Source organism: Echinops telfairi, unplaced genomic scaffold (assembly GCF_000313985.2).
Source record: "Echinops telfairi isolate 266 unplaced genomic scaffold, ASM31398v2 ScPeMD7_7400;HRSCAF=8409, whole genome shotgun sequence".
NCBI lineage: Eukaryota > Metazoa > Chordata > Mammalia > Afrosoricida > Tenrecidae > Echinops > Echinops telfairi.
Window position 1 is genome coordinate 20,370,787 of NW_022111300.1, and position 19,968 is coordinate 20,390,754.

A 19,968-nucleotide genomic window follows, 5' to 3' on the forward strand; every position below is an offset into this window, starting at 1 on the left:
CTGAGTCATGTTTTCAGTGCATTTCATTTTGTTTTGTGTACGTGTCTGTTTATTTGGTTTTGTTTCGCTCAGTATTCCAAATGTTTACATCTGTTTGATGTTAATCATTGAATGCCTTTTTCTCAAAGGCGGTATTACTCCCACAGTGTAGCAGCGAAATGTGAAATCCACCCAAACAACATGCATGACACGCAGGCTAGGGGTGAAGGCCCTGAACATACATAGACACTCTGTATCAGCATACGGGAAAAAACCCTCCTTCAGCCCTCTACCAAAGAATATATTCTCCCCACAGGAACAACTCCCACAAGGTGTGTGAAATCCTCACAAGGGGGAGCCATTGATTCGTAAGACTGCAACAATTTCATACTGTTCCGCTCGCTTTGATACCTGACTAAATGTGACTGAGTGCAACAAGCATTTTAAAAATTTTTAGACAGTGTTTGTTTAGAATTCAGGGATCATGCATTCTTTAATGGTGCTGTTTGTTTTTTATTTCTTCTTTTCTACAAAGGAAAAAAAAAAGTTGCCTACAAAAGTGACTGCTCACAATACCATAAGTTAAATGAAATGAAATGTTTGTCTTGTCATGTTTCTCTGTTTGTTTGTTTTTTCCCCCCGTTCTCAAAGTAACAGTTTGGGTTTCAATATTAAAATATTCTGAAGAAAATAAAGAACTTAAATATGAAATCGTTGTCATTTTTCAGGGCTTTTTCAAAAAAATGAAGTGGTATATGTATATAGCGTTATCATCATTATGTAGATATTTTGCTAGAAAAAAACATTATAATAAATTTACTTTTAATTTCCTTTGGAATAATAGATTACTACAAAAAAAATTTTTAAAAATTAAATAGATTGCCACCATAAAAATTAAAATTGAACCAACTGAAATTAACATCAGTTTTGCTTAGCATTTAAATTGTATTTGAGACTTTGTTTTTATGAGCCCTTGTTAATTCTTTATACCAAAAGTATTCATATCAAGCACATTACTACTACACTGTTTAACTCTCTGAAACTGAATAGTGTAGAAGATGGTGTTTTAAAAGAACTGCTGGGTTGGATCTCGCTCCCACCCTGCGTTAAGTATTATAGCTAGAGTTATTTGAACAAAATTCGGTGAACCATTAGAACACAGTTGTCCCAGTTATTTCAAAAAGGTTAAAAATATGCATCTATCTTTAGTAAGATATGAATTAAATATAAATGACTATTGATCTGAGTTTAACTGTCTGTATGGAAAATGTTTCCATGTGTTCAGCCACCAGATGGCGAAAGAGAATCTTTGAGGGGGCGTGAAGCAGAGCAAACACAAACCATTGGCCTCTTCCAACTCCAAATATGAAATGAAATGGTAATTAAACAAGGAACTTGCTCAACAAAATGGAGGGTAAATATTTCTAAGTTTCATTAAACTTTCTTTCACAACAATGGTAACGTTCCTTTTCCCTGCTAATACTTCCCCCCCTATTCGCATATTTACAGAGTGCTGAATTTTTAGTTGTCCATGTTTTAATAGTTTTCGTTCCATTACTGCACAAGCATTGTTTAGTCCAAAATGCTTTAAATAATAGTGAAAAGTTAAGCAATCTTTGTCACTTACTAGAAATTCAGAATTCTAATTTTACTTTGACAAAATGAGAACACTTATATAATTTGTATCTACATAGCCAACTATTCTTCATACAGAAGTAATGTGAATGCCCATCTTCCTTAGGACCTCAAGTATTTATTTTTTCCCATTGTAGCTTTTACTTTAAGAACAAGCAATTCATCCAGTGATATGTCTGTTTTCAAATAGATAAGAGTAAGTCAAAAATTATTTCTACTAGGGTTCCAATTTATACCAGCAAAAAGTGGTTAGAACATGTCTTTGTGACCAGTGGATGGCTGCAGGCAATCTCAATAATAAAATTGTCTCTTTAGAGTATTTTCTGAAGGTCCCAAACAGTGGCTCCCAGAGGGATCTGCAGGATCAGTTAAATTGAAAGCTGAGGTCAACTGAATAGGATTATGGTGCGTCTTGGGGGCAGGGCGAATCCCACGGGTATCCGATCTGTTCTGCATAGGGTCGCAGTGGGTCAGAACCAACTCAATGGCATCTAACAAGTATGTCCAGACCTGTTCAGATGTGGTATAGTTGGAAAAGCATAGAGTCCTTCTGAGAAGGAAGGGTCAGAGAGATGCAAACACTGCCATCAGAACTGTAGACTGAGTTGGAGGATATATGTCCAATAGCTTCACATGTTGATACTTTGTTTAGTAAAGGTTCCTATGATTGGGCATAAGGAGCCCTGGTGGTGGGGTAGGTTAGGTATTGGGCTGCTAACCTTGAGATCAGCACCAGAAAACCACCAGCAACCAGATCCTCACAAGAAACATGAGGTGCTTTGCTCCCATAATGATTTCCAGCCTTATGAACCAAGGGGGGCGCAATCTACCCTTTCCTGCAGGGCTGGTGGCAGTCGGAGTCAGCTCCACAATAACATTGGCTTGGTTTGAGGCTGGGGTGTAGTTTTGTAGCAATATTTTTGACTTACCCTTGTATTTCCTTTTAATAAAAGATGAGTACATGTATACACGGTGTTCACAAAGCTCATGGAACAATTCCATTGTTCACAAGCATCTTGTGTTCTCCTGGAACCTAGCCAGGAGAGTCGTTGACTTGTGAGTTTTTGCACTTCTTTCTACAGAAAATATTTGACCCGAATGCTGAGAAAACTACTTGTTCTAGAGAATTAGTCTACCCTTTAGGAATGGGTTTCCTCAGCTTAGTGTTTCAGGAGCCCGACAGACAATGATCACAGCGATAGGCATGGATGAAACTTTGGAAGACTTAAGTGCCACAACAAATCTGGAAATCTACTTTCTATAGTAAACTTAGTCCTCTCCCCTAAAGAAATGCATATATAAGTTGCCAAGGCTACTATTCATTACAGTTGACCAAGGCAGACCACCTGATTTATGAAGCAAAGGCCAACCATTTAAAAGCCGTTTTCTTTCATCAGTTTTGTTAGATGTTTTTCAGCTATATGAAACACGTCCCCATTGTGATGCCTCATTATAAATAAAAGCAGGTGTTAAATAGTTTAGCACTGGATAAGGCATTAACCTAACGGGACTCAACAAAAGGGATGTCCGCTGTGATGCCACACTCTGAACTTGCACTTCTGTGAACGAAGGCTTTCCCTGAATTGGCTATTATGAATAAAGTAATTAATACTAGAAACTCACTGTATTTCTGTGAAAGCTTCTGGGATACTTCATGTTAGGCGAATGTTTCCTTGTACAATCTCAAATATTAAGGCAATCTATTAGCTAGTTTGAAGTGGCTTTCACCCAAATTCAATGAAATCTCCAGTTTTTTTCTCCTCATGCCTACCTGACTCCCCAAACTGTTGAGTGGACATTTGTCATAGATAAGAACATGATCACAGAGTGGGAGCAGCCATGGCTAGATGTAAGATTCAAGACCCTCAGGTCACATAATGTCCACCTCATTTTCTCTAGATTCACCACAAGTCATCATAAGGTTGTAAATGGAAAATAGCTTTTGCCTAGATCTAAACATACCTCTAGTTTCAAAGTATGGTTTTCTTTCATGAAAAACACTATTTAGATATCCTTATTCTTTAATAAGGAGTACACAGAGGAATTTCAGGGGAGACAGAGCTCTATTTTTGTCTTCTTTGATTCATTTGACTTCCAGGAACCAATTCTGGGATGCCAAGCTATCTAATAGTTCTGTCTTTGAAAAGTAAGGTTGGACTCAATGTCTGTGGGCACCGTGTGTGTGTCCCACAAGATGATTTCCCAGAGAGAAGCTGCAACATTTATGCATGTCTCTATATGGAAGAAAAGACCCAGCTTACTGCTGTAATATAAACATTATTTGTTAATCAGCTTAGATGCCACGGTTGATGTCTAAGTAACAGCATCTCCATGATGATTCCAGTGGAAACCACCATGATTTTCCACACTCCTTCCTTTCAAATGTGGCTTCAAAGCAACTGCTTAAATACTCTACACTGTTGGTAAAATAGTCTTTTTTTATTGGGGAGTGGGGGTGGAATTCTGTGGTAAACTTACTGTACATACTCGAGTATAAGCCTACCCGAATATCAGCTGAGGCACCTAATTTTACCACAAAACCCACTAGAAATGTGCTGTAAAATTCGGCGTATACACGAGTATATATGGTAGTTGGCATCTTGATATATTCCGCGGTTTTAAAAGAAAAATTGTTATACTGAACTTAAAGTAAAAATCAATAGATAATTTTACCACTAATCTTGAAGCACTTAGTTTTCTCACTATCAGAGAAATAGTTTGGAGCATACTGTATGCTTTATGATTACTTTCAAAATTTTTTTCATTACTGACACGTTACAGGGTGAGATTGGTAGAAGCTCATTTACAGAGTTTTTTTTTTTTTAACTTTGAAATTGGAAACAGAAAATTTTCTGTCCAAAAAGTATATTAAGCTTTGTCCAAAAGTGCAGATAATCAAGGATTCCACTCTGTAGTGCCAGTTTTCTAATATTTTAGATCAGAAATAAATCACTTCCAAATCTAGTCTTTGTGATCTGAATATGGAGGATTCATACATGTCTTCTTCATATAATAGATAAACAGTTAGAAATCTAACTACATCATACCAAATACAACAGCTTCCCAGACTTAGGCTGAAAAGCAGTTTCTGTTTTACTAGAATTAAATCACATCCATGAAAGGATATGCACCCAGCGCTACAAAGCTGCTCACAGAGATTGATCATGTTTATCCTAAGTAAAACCCTAGATGATCGGTAGTATCATTATATCCGTGTGGTCAACAAAGAACCTAAGGTTTAGAGAGTTTAACTTGTTAAAAAGAACACACAGCTACACCAACGTCTTGTTTAAGAAGTAGAAGGTCTACGGTGTGAAAGAAGGATTTTCAGATCCCAAATCCCATGCTCTTCCTCCAGGACATAAGTATAAACTGCTACACAGACTCTGAGAGAGGCTAGAGATGCCAAGAAAAATCAGGGGGTCCCAAACCTTGAAAAACAAATATAGGCTCATGGTAATATAGTGGTAATATTGTTTTTATTACAATTTGATGCGGCAAGAATCTAGTAAGATGCAGTGGAGTGAACCCAGTTGATGAAACAATTTAGGGTTCCTACTGGATGCAGGTGAAACCTCCAGCGAAGCTTCCGTTTCCCACACTTGACATAGTTCAAATTCCGTTCCACCAAGTAGCATATTCTCTGCTGGACAGTTGACCAATCATATCCACGGAATGGAATCATCCATGAAGACACTGCCCTTCCTGATAATGATCCCTTATATGGGGCATCCTCATGTACGTCATTCAAAACTCTGCCCCCTAAGGCCTTCTCTCACCAAACCAGGATGTGTTTGGGGGGGCTAGTCATGTGAATTGATTTTGTGAAAGTAACATATTCAAATGATGGTAGTAGTGCCTATGTGTTTGGGGGTTATTGATGTTTCTAAAATTTCTAATGGATATCATATGTGTTCCTATATTTATAACATTACAGAGACAATAACAAAAAAGTTAATACCCTGATATAATCGCCACCGGGGCTTTTTTTTTTTTTTTTTTAATAGAGGACATTGCTTATGATAAGCTATATTATTCAGTAGAATTCAGACAGTAAAAACATATAATTAGCTACACAACATACAAATAGCTACACAATTTACAGGTATGGATGGATGTCATGGAACTTACAAATGACTCGTCCAGTATTTTTGAGCTTTCCATTAGTTGCTTTTCATTAAATTAAAGGAAAGCTTTCCGTGTAGGTTCTGGTAAGCACAGGAAAGAAAAAATTTAGTCACTGGGCGAAAACAACACAAAGCAAAGAACAAGAGGCAGATAATACCAGACATATTGTGCCATCGATAGCTTCACCTGTATTATGTGTTTTTCAAGTAAACCGTGCTTACGTAACTGAGTCTTACTGATCTGTTAATTCCAAGACTGGCAATGGCACGTAAATGATAGCTGTTCCTATATTTTGTAACACTTTATGACCTCAGCTGTACTGTCTCCTTTTTTTCCACACCCCGGTGAGAAAGCCTGAAGATAGGTAATGCTCACTCTTATTCGGTGTCTGCCTCACCATCTTACCTCACAGGACATTAGACTCATGATCTGATCTCACAGGACAAAGACATTTATTTTTTTAATCACTTGTAAATATTTCCCTCCCTTGTAAATATTTCTACTTGTAAATATTTCCCTTAAAGCTACCTGGCAATCTGATGTTATAAGTGCCTTAATAAGTAGTTACTTGAATATATTTGGAAACAAAAATAAATATACTTATCAGCTTATTGTCATGTTGTTCGTTGCTATTAGGTTAGTTCGGTCTCCTGAGTGCCTTGTGTAGAGCAGAAGGAACACTCTCCAGTCTGACACCAGCTTCACAATCATGGATGCGTTTGATCCCATTGGGAAGTTACCATGTTTAATTCCTTTCACACAGTTTCCTCATTTTCGCTGACTCTCTACCAAACAATGTTCTTCTGTAGAGTTAGTGTTTCTGGAGGATATCCAAAGTCAGACTTTCTATCCTGCTTTCTAAAGAGCTTTCTGACTCTATTTCCTTGAATACCGATTTGTTCCTTTGTTAAGGGTAAGGTTAGTTAAAAACTGAATTTTTCTATTTACAAAAAAGAGGGTTTTTTATTATTACCATTTGATGTATGGCCATTATGTAATATTGTTGAAGAGCAGCACAGTCCCTGCCTAATAGTTACTATCTTAAGATTAATCTGGTGAAGAAGAAAGGCATCAGGCTGGAGGAAGGCTGACTAACAACTTATGATATGCAGGTGACACTACCCTAGCGTTTTGAAAGGCATGAGGATTTGATGCACTCGCTGATGATCAAAGAAGATTCAGCCTTTAGTGGGAATTGAATATAAGTCGATTTACATAAAACAAAAACCCTTAGAAAGACGAATAGACAACAGTATGAGGAACAGGCAAAAGCAAGTTGTCAAGGATGTCATTTTGCTGGGATACAGATTCTATCCTCCTGGAAGCAGCAGTCTAGAAACCAACAGCCTATTGCACTAGACAAACCTGTAGCACAAGATCTCTCTCATGGGACCAGCCCCTTTCCCAGCTACATCGCCCCCCCCCCCTCCCCAGAAGCATGCACTACAGAGGGTAGCATTGAATTACAGCCCAGGAAGAGTGGCAGGTCTGCCCACACCACACAAGAGCAAACTAAGAGGGAAGAGAGAGAGAGAACGGACAGCATCCTGGCCCACCAAGTTTCAAGGACAGCATTCCGGCTCACAACAGCCAATGCACACAGAGGACTGTAGGGTCAGCTCCACCCAAAGACACAAAGCCCCACTATGACCCACAGTGCTATGGTCAGGGTGAGGGTGGGGGGGCAGCACTGGAGACACAGTGTGGGAATTGTATCTGGGGTGAAGCCCCCACACCAGGGTGTAACATGAAGGGAACACAACAGAGTAGCAAGGGAACAAAGTCCCTAAGGAGATCTGAAAATGGATTTCAGACTTGGTGGGGGGTGGGGGAGTGTAGGGAGAGGCAGCGCAGGGATAAGCTTGGCACTGCATCAGACCTGATCACAAAACAACGGTCAGCAGACAAACCTGGAACTATTCATAGGCTATTTTTTTCATGTCTGTTTATATAAGATAGGCAAGATAAACAATCTTGAGGGGAAAACAGCATTGACAGTTCCAGGGGAGCAGGAAACAGGAGGAGGTGGGGGAAAGGGAGCGGGAGCCAACAAAGTCAGTGATAAGGAAACAAGAGGTCTAATATCAACAGCGAGGAAGGCATAGAATAACTGGTGGGGTTCAAGCAAGTACAATGTAGCCAAGAGGAATTACCGAGAGCCGAATGAGTGTTGAACATGACAGTGGGACAGGAGGAAAGTAGAAGGAAATCGAGGAAAGAACTAGGTGGCAAAGGACATTTATATAGAGGCCTAAATATAGGCATGTATATATGTATATATTTAATGATAGGGAAATAGATCTATGTACATATATTGTTAAGTATTAAGGTAGCAGATGGAAATTGGGCCTTCACTCAAGTCCTCCCTCAACGCAAGAACACTTTGTTCTAATCCCCTATTCTGTGATGCTCACCTTCCCAACACCAATACTGAAGACAAATGGGCACATAAGCTAATGTGGTGAAGAAAGCTGATGGTCCCCAGCTAGCAGAAGATATAACATCTGGGATCTTAATGACTTGAAGTTAAACAAGTGTCCATCTAGCAGGGCAGCAACAAAGCCCACATGGAAGAAGCACACCAACCTGTGTGATCACAAAGTGTTGACGGGTTCAGGTATCAGGCATCAGAAGACCCAAAACAAACAACCATTTGGATGCGAATGAGGAGGGTCATAATGGAGACCCAAATCCCATCTGTAGGCAATTGGACATCCCCTCACTAAAAGGTCACAAGGAAGGAACAAGCCAGCCAAGGTGCAGTACAGCACTGACAAAACAACAATCCTGTAGTTCTTTAGTGCTTCCTCCCCATTCCACCACTATCATGACCCCAGCTCTACTTTACAAATCCAGCTAGACAAGAGCATGTACACTGGTACAGATAAGAGCTCTCAACACACCAAATCTAGGACAGATAGACCCCAGAAGACCAATAATGAGAGTAGCAATACCATGAAGTTAGGGGGACATTAGGGGGAGAAAGAAAGAACCAATAACAATGATTGAGGCATAACCACTCACTCCACCCACTGGGGTGACCAACAAAAATGTGGGTGAAAAGAGAGGATTGTGTAAAATATGAAAATAAAAATAATTTATAAATTATCATGGTTTCATGAGAGTGGGGGAGTGAGGGGAACAAAGAGAAGCTGATACCAAGGGCTCAAGTAGAAAGAAAACATTTTGAGAATGATGATGGCAACAAATGTACAAGTGTGCTTGATACAATTGATGTATGGATTGCTATAAGATTATAAAAGCTGCACGAGCCCCCAATAAATTGACTTTTTAAAAAAAAAATCTCTTTAAAGTATTGAAGAGCAAAGATGTCATTTTGAGAACCCAGATGCACCTGACCGAAACCATGGCATTTTCTGTCACTTCACCTGCAAATAAGAGCTGGACTGTAAATAAGAAAGACTGAATAAGGATTGATGCGTTTGAATTATGGTGTTGGTAAAGAAAGTACTACTGAACGCCAGAAGAAAAAAAAACGAATCTGATTTTAAAGAGAGCCCAAACCCTCCTTTGAAGTGAGGGTGGCAAGATGCCAGTTGACTCCCATAGTTTAGATCTGTTCTCAGGAGAGACCGGTAGCTGGAAAGAGACATTATGTTGGTAGAGTAGGGTGTTCTCATAAAGGAGGATGACTCCGAAGGAGGTGGATTGATACAGTGGCTGCAACAGTGGGGTCAAATAAAACGACTGCGAGGATGGAGCAAGGCCAGGCAATGTGTCCTGTTTTACTTTGGGTTCTGCAGAGTAGGAACCAACTTGAAGGCACCCAACCACAGCAATAACTTCCGTTTTAGTTGCTCTACTGTTGAGAAGCCTGATGATTTGATTCTGTAGGGAACGTGACATTTTAAACCATTTCTTTAGTGTGTTTCTGCTTAGCGTTTTCCCGTGAAATATCCTTATGAGATGGAAAGAATGTTCTCAGAAAACCCTCCTTCCTCACATCTCTTTCCAGGACGCATCCTACTGTCCAGTACAGATGGGGTGTGGTTGTAGGGGGAGGGGAAACCCTTAACATGCGAGACATTGGGGAAAGAGAAATAAGCCTCCTTTGACGTTGCAGTGTCATTTTCTGACCATTTTAATCAAGGCCACAGTCAAAATAGGTAGACACTCGTCTAACCAGCAAAACGCTTTTCTGTATTGGTAGTGGGAGAATTCGACTTTCTCATTTGAAAATGCAAAGTACAAACAAAGAGAAACTCCCTTGTTTTAAGATTGGTTTGTCACCGTATTAGGATGCGCTGGAGAAAACAGCACAGATGGTCCCCTTGCTTCGGGATCGTGGTTTCAGGCCCTGCATGCCTCGCCAGCCAAGGTAACCGGCATCTGCTCAGCGCGTGTTGCGTCTCGCTTTTGTCGTAAAAGCTGGTACTGTGCATTAACATGCTTTCATCGCTATACCCCAGAGGGAAGAGAAATGTTATTTCCTAGCTAAATGAGAAATCATTTTTCCCTTAATTCATACATTCAAATGAACCGCTGCTGGTGCTGGCTGCCGGGTCCCTTCTGAGTCCTGGCCACAGGACATGCAACCCAACCAAGTGTGGCCAGGTTCCGAGCCCAATCAGCACACGGGGGAACTGACCGTGTCCATATCTTGCATGCTCACTAAAAGTTTGGTCTTCTTAATTTAAAATTCTTGGGCTTAGATCCTGTAAAATAATTTCTTTCTTATTCTTAATAAGTGGAAAACTGATTTTTCAGGAATAATAAAAAAACATTAGGCTTTGCAACTGATTGTATATATGATTATTCCTTAAGATATTTTCACAGGGAAAGTTTCTGTTTATCGTATGACCATGGCATGGGCATAGAAAACATATGTCAGGAACATTGACATGAGCTGGTGGTTTGCAGTGGCTCTTGTAAATATTGCCAAGAATGAATGATAACTTTAATAAGAAGAAATTTTATTTCCTGATCCATAGCTCAACAAATATATTTATGCAAATCTGAAGAGGTTACTTTCTACATGGGCAGCAAATATCTCCCTGCACAGTACAGACTGCTGTATGCCTTCTTGAATATTCTCTGCATTGTACTGTAGCAAACCCAAGCCAACTGCGTTGCCACCAACTTGATTCCTAGTCAGAGTGAGCAACTTAGGTCTCTCTGGGAGGGGTCCAAGGCTATATCCTTGTCAGAAGCCAACTGCCACATACTTCACTAAGTATTGGGTAGTTCAAACAAACAATTGTCTGGTTAGTAGCTGAGTGCTTAAACTCTGTGGCTCAGGCATCGTCCATAGTTATAAACAACTATGATTCCTTTGAAAGAGCCGTAGTGGCAGAGTGGGCTATGAGTTGGGAGCTAGATCAAAGTTAACCCACCATTTACCCCCAGTGAGAAAAATGAAGCGTTCTGCGCCTGTAAAGGACGTAAAGGCTCAGAAACCCAAAGGGGTAGTTCTCCTCTGTCCTACAGGACTGCTGTGGATTGAAATCAATCGTATGCCAGTCGGTTCCCTATGTTTTGTTTTTGATGGGTCTCACATGTGTCGCTGGAAAGCAACCTATTTAGGAGCATTCGTGTGGCCACAATTTGTAGCTCCATCAGGTACGAAGAGGTCTTCAAAAAGTTTGTGGAAATATTCCGTTTTTATTCCATTTCCAGCCAATGTTTTGATAGGTCAGCATTGTTGTTGGATGCTGCTTAGTTGAGTCCCCACTCATAGCCATCCTGTGTGCCACACAACAGAACACTCCCGAGTCCCGCCACCCTCACAATGACGTTTGAATTGATGGGTGCAGCTACTTGCCAAGTTATCTCCTTGACTTCCTCCTCCTTTTTCAGTGACTCTCCTAGCATGAGGTCATTTTCCAGGGACTGGTCTCTTCTGATAATATATTCAAAGAACACAGGACAGAGTCTCACCATCCTTACTTCTCAGAAACACTTTGACTGTCCTTCAAGACAGAGAGATGCTTTTGCGCTTCTCGTACTTCCAATATTCTTTACCAACCCCATCATCCAAAGCATCCACTCTTCTTCCGTCTTCCTTATTCATTGCCCAGCTTTCCCATGCACACGAGGGAATTGAAGCTTGGGTCAGAAGCACCTTAGACTTCAGAGTGACATCTTTGTACTTCAACCCTTGAAAAAAGGTTTTATGCAGCAGATTTGCCCAATGCAAGATGCCATTTAACTTATTGGCTGCTGCTTCCATGAACGTTGATTGTGAATCTTAGCAGGATGGAATTCTTGATAACATCATGATAAATGGAGGAAATATTGAAGTTATCTATTAGTACAGTTGTGAGATTTTTTCCCCCTGTATAATAAGTTGTAAACCATATTGAAGGCTTATCCTTGATCTTTATCAACAAATGCTTCAAGCCTCCCTTATTTTTAGCAAGCAAGGTTGTGTTGTCTGCATACCTCAAGTTGTGAATAAGCCTTCCTCAAATGCCTCGTTCTTATACATATGAGGGGGTACCCCAAAAGAAATGGAATTCCTTTTTCAAAGTTATGTATCTAAATTTTTCTACAAAACAACCTGATCACCTTCAAAGCACTCTCCATTACACTTAATACATTTGTCAGATCTGTGAATCCATTCTTAGAGACATTTTTCAAACTCATTGTTTGGATAGCTGACAGCACCTCCCTCTTCTTCACCCTTTCTAAGCCATCACCTCTCTGTCCTTTCCTGTCCCTCTTTATTCACGGAAACAAAACAAAAAAAGCCGCGCAAAGTGAGGCCAGGTGAGTCAGGTTCATGAGGCAAGAGAGGCATGCTGTGTTCTTTTTGCCAAAAACTGGTGCACTGAGATGGCTGCGTGAGCAGGTGCATTGTCATGGTGGCAAAACCAGTCCCGTCTGCCAAAAATCAGGCCTTTTTGGTCTCACAATGTTATACTATCTTTTCAGAACCTACAAATAGAAAGCTCGATTAACAGTCTGACCTGGTGGAATGAACTTCAAATGTGCTGCCAGTCAACATTTTCATTTGTTTGGAAAGTTGATAGACATCCAGCATGAGATTTGTTATCAATGGACATTTTGTCTTTTTTGAAATGAGAAAACTGCTGTTTACTGGAGTGTTTCCCATAGTGCTGTCCTTGTAAGCTGTGTTCAACATCACAACAGTTTCTGCAGCATTTTTTCCCAGCAGGAAACAAAATATCACAGCCACACACTGCTCTCTTAAATTGGCCATCGCAAAAAAAACGAGATTAGAGTGAAACTGATTTTATGAAAAAATGCACTGACCAGAGAGAACTTTTCCAGGTGATGCCACTGGGTGCTCTAACTCCGAGCTAGTTGCTGGATGCTTGGCTAGTAGGAAACATGTGCACTACTAAAGCTCTGCACAGTGAAGCTTTTCTTCCCGTTTCTTGGGGAATATTCTATCTTCTTGGATTATTCGCTCAACATACACATTGAATACTTATGGCGAAAAGACACAATTCTGATGCAAATGTTAATTTTAAAACATGGAATCTTCCCGGGTTTTCATTAAACTGTGTACAAGGACTGCATGAGCACAATGAAAAGCTCAGGAATTGCCATTTTTCTCAATGTGACCCAGAGTTTGTCATGCCATACACAGTTGAATGACTTTGTATAGTCACTAAAAACAAGTAAACATATTTATGATAGGCTCTGTTTTCATTCAAGGTCCATTTTATGTCAGCAATTACTAGCTTAAATACCTGGCAACTTCACTGATGCATGGCTGCAACCTTGTTGAATGGTCTTCGGCAAACATTTACTTGCATGTGACATTAATGTTACTGTTTGATTCTTTCCTCATCCTATTAGACCACCTCTCTTTGAAATGAGTAAATAGGCATCTCTTCCAGCCACTTATTCAGGTAGCTGCCTTCCAGAGTTGGCATAGTGAGTGAGTGTGTCCAGTGCTTCATCAGCTTGTTGAGACCGTTCAAGTGGTGTTCCATCAATTTCTGGACCCTTCAGTGCAGGTTGGACGTCTTGCGTCAGTGCCATCAGCTGTTGGTCACATGCTACCTGTTGAGGTAGTTTCATGTAAAACAGTTCTTTTTGATACAGTGACTCTGCATTCCTGCTACCATCTTTGATGCTTCATGCATTGTTCAATATTTTCCCCACAAGTCACTCAATATTTCAATTGGAGACTTGGATATTTTCCTAAGCTTGAGACATGATTTGATTTTCTAACTCCAGATCTTTGAAGATTTCATTATAAAACTTTACTTTGTTTTTCTGATCTGCCCTTTGAAAATTTGTCCAGCTTTTTTTCTTTCACTTTATATTTTCTTCCATTGGCTTTAGCTGCTCTGTGTTCAAGGGTAAGTTTAAGAGTCTCTGCAAACATGTATTTTGATGTTTCTTTCTTTTTAATGACCTTTTGTTTTCTTCATCTATGATGTTGATGTCATTCCCCAACTCATTGGGTCTTCAGTCATTGGGGTTCAGTGCCCCACATTTGTTCTTGAGATGTTCTCTAAATTCAGGTGATATATACTCAAGGTTGTATTTTCACTCTTGTAGATACCTTTTAACTTTCTTCACCTTCAAGCTGGATTTAATATGAGCAATTGATGGTCTGTTCCATAGACAGATCCTGGCCTCGATTTCGTTGCTGATTTTGAACTTTTCCATCATCTCTTCCCACAGATGTAGTTAATTTAATTCCTGTGCATTCCATTTGATGGAGTCCATGTGTATAATAACCATTTATATTGTTGAAAAAGGTATATGCAATGAAGAAATCATTGGTCTTAAAGAAATTCGATCATGCATTCTCCAGCTTCATTTCTATCATCAGGCCCATATTTTCCAATTACTGTTCCTTCCTCTTTGTTTCTAGCTTTTGCATTCCAATCAACAATAAGTGTCAATGCATCATGATTGCAGAATGATCAATTTCAGACAGAAGAAGTTGATAGAATCAATTTATTCATCATTTGCTTTCGTGGTTGTGCATAAATTTGAATAATAGTTGTTTTATTATTATAAAACGCACATCGTGCGTTTTAAAGTAATGAGTGCCATGTAGGCAAATATAACATAGTTACGTTGAGAGAATATCAAGGTGTGTAGGTTGTAAATGCATATAAAGTTCTTCAGAAAAACCTCACTGAGAACATGACATTTCAGTAAAGACTTGGAAATGGTGTGCAGGACCAGATGGTTATCTGGTGGAGGGGACTTCTTGGAAGAGACAGCAAATGTAAGCCCTGGGCCACATTTGCATACAAGTATCTCTGATTCACAGAATGGCTAAGAACATTCAGCTCTTTCAGAAATCAACATCATGAACCTCTGAGCTCATTCATTTTCTAGGGCTCTTTCAAAACTCAAAGCATTGAGGGTTTTCAAAGACTCAACTTTTCCAATAAATAATTAAAATCAATTACTTTTCCGTTCCCTCATGTTATTAGATTTTCAATAAAAGTCTTATTATCTATTCACCAAGCAAGCCATTAAGAGGTCTCATCTAGGGCCCTGTGAGTTGTGAGACTACTTCAGAGCTAAGGAAGATGATATGATCCCTATTGTTAGGGAAATTAGGAGTCCGACATAGGAAGTAAAGTGGAAAGGACTGTCGGTCTCCAAAGGCCATGCTCTTTATAAAGCCATGGAATTCTAGGTAAATGTCAGCATGCATGAAATGCTCCCAAATTAACTTCTCTAGCTTCAGCCCCTTCTAGTTGTAAATTTCACAGAAATTGTCGAATGGGGTCTGATTTTGTCTCTGTGCTTTCCCCCCCTGTGAAACATCTATTACTTTTTTTTCTAAAACCTCTGACCAATGTAGGATTGGTAGTTGACAATGCTGGCATCTAAAGTGCACAAACAAAAAGTAAACAAACCACCAAACTACAAGGAAAAAGGAAGAATGAACATAGAAACGCAATGTTTGCATCACACTATTCGATGTATGACAGTGTCAATTTGTAAACAATATCCTTGCCATTTATAAAAAGCATGGAGGAAAGACAGCTCCCAAACTGTACAGTAACTCTCTAATTGTGCTTGGGAGCAAGTTCATCTGCCTGCCAATAACTATCCCTTTCTGTTGGCCACCGCAGAGAGTTCCGGAGCGCAATGAGCACAGGTGGTAGAATCAGAAAGGCATGTTTTTGAAGGACTGTGGCATTTACTAGCAATGTAACCCAGGTTAGGAGAACCTAAACTGAAGTATACATGTGGACTAATACATAGATAACCTAGCAGGATTGGCATTAGGAACAAAATATATGTAAGCTGCTTAACAGCAGTGTAATGTTTGTTGCATGTCATATTCACAATAAACAGTAGAGCCCCAGGGTGGTACAGAGCCCTCTCTCAACTTCTACAAAAAAGGTTGTTGATTGGAATTCACCAGGAGATACCTTGGAAGAAAACTCTGGAGATATAGTTTCCAAAAGTGGCCATTGAAAACCTTACGGTTGCCATAAATGAGGGCCCATTTGACACCAAGTGACAGCTGGTCAGTATTCACAGAAGTAGCGCCTTCTCCATATACCCGAAGGCTTCATTTCAGATTGGAAATGGACTCTTGATGATCCCTTGACTGTATTCGAATTTAGGCTATCCCTTCCAGTTAATAAAGAAAGCCAGACAAAATGTAAATGTTTTTTAAAATTTTCTTAATTAGAAATCGTTGTAGATTTCATTTCAAAGTCACCGTAGAAGTCCTCTGACTATAGCTTTTTACTCAGCGTATCAATGGTTTTGAACTTCAGCATGTTAAAACGCAGAATTCTAGGCTTCTGCCTTGACATCCCAATTCAGAATCCCACAAGAAATTCTGGTCAGAAAGGTTCCCATGGAACATTGGGAGACTGAAACCCATCCTCTTACCTTGCTTTCAAAATGAGCACCATCGACAGGGTTGCCAGGAGACGGCATGCACTCGATGGCAGAGAGGTTTTTTTGTTTGGGAGTCGATAAGAGGAAAGAATCCCTGGTGACGTAGTGGTTTATGTGTTGGGCTCCTCATCAGAAGGTTGACAGTTTGAAACCACCAGGCGTACTCACTAAAGATTTACTGCTTTGGAAACCCAGAGGAACAATTCTACTCTGTCCTGTAGGCTTGCCATGAGGCAGAATTGACTTGATGGCTGTGGATTTAGGGTTTTTTCAGTTTTGTTTTTTGTGTGTATTTTGTTTTTTATAGTCCACAAGAATAAATAGTAGGGAAAAAGTCATAATCATTTAATAGATGGAAACTAGCTATATAAATTTGGCTAGCTAAAATGAGAAAATATTATGCAACTTCTAAATATAATATTTCAATAAATTGAAGCCAGTGAAAAAAAAGAAGTTTAAAATGACCACTAAAAAATATTCAAAACCACCTGAAAGTGTAAGGTAGCCCCTGACATCTGACATTCAAGTTACGACAACTGTTACATACTCCTTTCAACTCGTGTTTTCTAAGTACATCTTATTGCTAGTAATATGTCCTTTGTCGAAACACACAATTTCTAATGTTATTTTCAGATGTTCAATCCCAGGTGTTCAATGTAATGACTTACTGTTCAAAATGCTTCTGTATGGGATGCTATGAAAACTAAAGGTAAAAAGGAGGGGGGCGCATTTGACTGATGCCAGAGCTCAGTGTGAGGGACTTGTTTGATGGTAATCCTGATGTACATTATGCCTACCTGTCCAGTAAAAGGCTACACACCTGTAATAGCAAATGTTATAAATGCATATCATCGCATTTGGAGGGTTTAATTCTATTTTCTTCTTAGTCTCTTCTAAATTCTTCCATGTTTCTGCTCCAAAAATATATGACTTCTTCTAGCAAATTTTTTAAGAGAATAAAGAGCAACTTTTAATTATTAGGAAAATGACTTATGGCGATCTATAATCACACTGAGTGATATTAAAAGTGTATAGTCCATTCATAAAATAGTAAGATTTATTGTTATAAAATGTTTATTTTCTCAGAGTTAAATATGCTGACTTACACATTACCATTCTTAGATGAATGTTATCTCTCCAAAAGCATCATGCTGAAAATGATGCTTTCTTATAGTCTTGTAAAATGAGAGGAGATAAAAGAAGCACATATACTCAGGTAGTGTATTCGTCAAATTTCTACTGCCACCCAGTGGTTGCCTGATCAGTTTTACATATATTATACACGTGGCTAATTGACCAGTGAAGTAAGTCACTCTGGTAAAAACACGTCACTGGTAATCAAAGGCAGTATGCTTTCAAGAAGCAATGGTCTTCCAGCTTGAGAAATGACCAGTTAAACATACCACGCCATGAAAAAAAATTGCTCAATGGAACAGCACTAAAATGTTTGGGGTCCACACGAGTGAACCTTCCAACACCGTTTATTTATCTCATGACTTGGAGAGTGTTTTTCTTGCTTTCACAGAGTGCTTCCACAGCTAATGTCCTGTGTGTTCTGTCCAAAGGGCAGTTGTCACACACCAGTAAACACCGGGAGACACGTGCTGGATGAATTGGACCCAGTTACTTTGAACTCTCAGAGGACAACAAAGCAAAGTACACTGGACCCTCTCTTGTGGCCACCAGGAGAGCAGTCACCTGAAGTTCGGTGGGGGCAGGACTGGTCAAAAAGAGGTGAGCAGATTGGGTCACTGAGAAAGTTCCTCGGCATACAGAAGGAACTTAGATGGAATCACATCAAAGCAAGAAAGAGAAACAAATATCCGAACAAGTTCTGATTCTAGTGGGAAAAGAGAGAGAGGAGGAAAACCAAATCTAGCAAACCGACTGAGAAGTATTAGGATCAAACGTGTAAATCAATGTTTGCACAGGTTTACAAAAGCCAGTGATAACAAAAGAGAGGGACTCACTAAAATGTTGTCCTTCATGGCATAAAATGGGTGGGGCAAAAAAATCCCCTGCCAATACTATTTTTTCCCCTTTCATACATTGTTATTTTTTTTATAATGGGCAGGAGAAAGGCAATATAGTCTGCTTCCATAAATGTTACAGCCAAGAAAACCCCGGAACATTCTTACTCTGTCTCCTGGTTTGTGTGAATTGGAACTGGCTCCATGGTGCTTTATAAGAAAAATATAGCAGGCATATAAAACAACAGCCAGTATAATTTTAAATGCCTACAAAATATTTATTGAGAAATAGAGAGGGACCTGTAATAAGCTCAGGTCTAGTAGCTGCATCTTTACCTTCTGAGCGAGGGAAGAGGAAATATCCCGGAATACGAGGGTGCGTCAAAAATACTGCTACCAAATCGTAGAAACCTTCACTAAGCAAAGATACCCCAATGTGAAGCTCTGTTTCTCAGTATTACTCCATCTAGATCTATGTGCTCTGGAGACAGTATTTCCATCTCTCGAACCCTCCCTGCCAATGGTGTGTTCTTTGATTTACATCACAGCAAAATAGCAATTCTGTCATCCTTGAGGGACACAAATTGTATTCCTTTGAAATGTTCTTTGGGTCTGAGAAACAAAAAGAAGTATTGCAGGGCAAGACTGGGGCTTTAAGGTAGGTAAGTGAAGGTTTTTCAACAAAATTCTCATAGAACTTTCCTTGCTACCCTTACAGAACGAGCAGATGCATCGTTCCCATGGGGTGATGGGTGGGGCAGGGCAGTAGATTGTTGGGTGCATTTTCTGGACATTTTTCTCACCAATGCCATTTTAAATTTTCTTAAAACTTCTTTCTAGTAAGCTCCAAGATTGCCCTATGTCCTTTGAGAAAATCTACCAAATCTATCTATGGGATTAAAGACAGAAACAAATAGAATCTGTGTCATTGCCTTCTGTGCTGACTTCTTTGCCTGGAATTAAACCGTCCAAGCAAATCCGCTAGGAAACCACTGTTCGCAGGGGAAAATCCAAGACTTGGACCCATAAAAGTGGCTTCATTAACTTAAATCTTGCTTAAAAATCTGATGGCGAACTCACCTGTGAGCTAGTTCATCTTTGTGCAATCCATGAAGTTGAAAGTTTTCTGAGGTCAAGATAGCCACAAAAATTTTTAAAATGCTAAGCACGTAGTTCTTTAATTCTTTCCCTCCCCACTATCATGACCTCAATTCTACACAAACCCAGCTAGACCAGAGCATGTACCTGGGTATTGTTAAGCACTGGAAACACAGGAACTGCAGGACGTACAAACCCCTCAGGACTCATATTTAGGGTAGTGAAGTGATAGCAGGAGGGGAAGGGGAAGGTGGGGGAGAAAGTGGGAACTGATCGCAATGATCTACATATAAACCCCTCCCTGAGGGATGGCCAACAGAAAAGTGGGTGA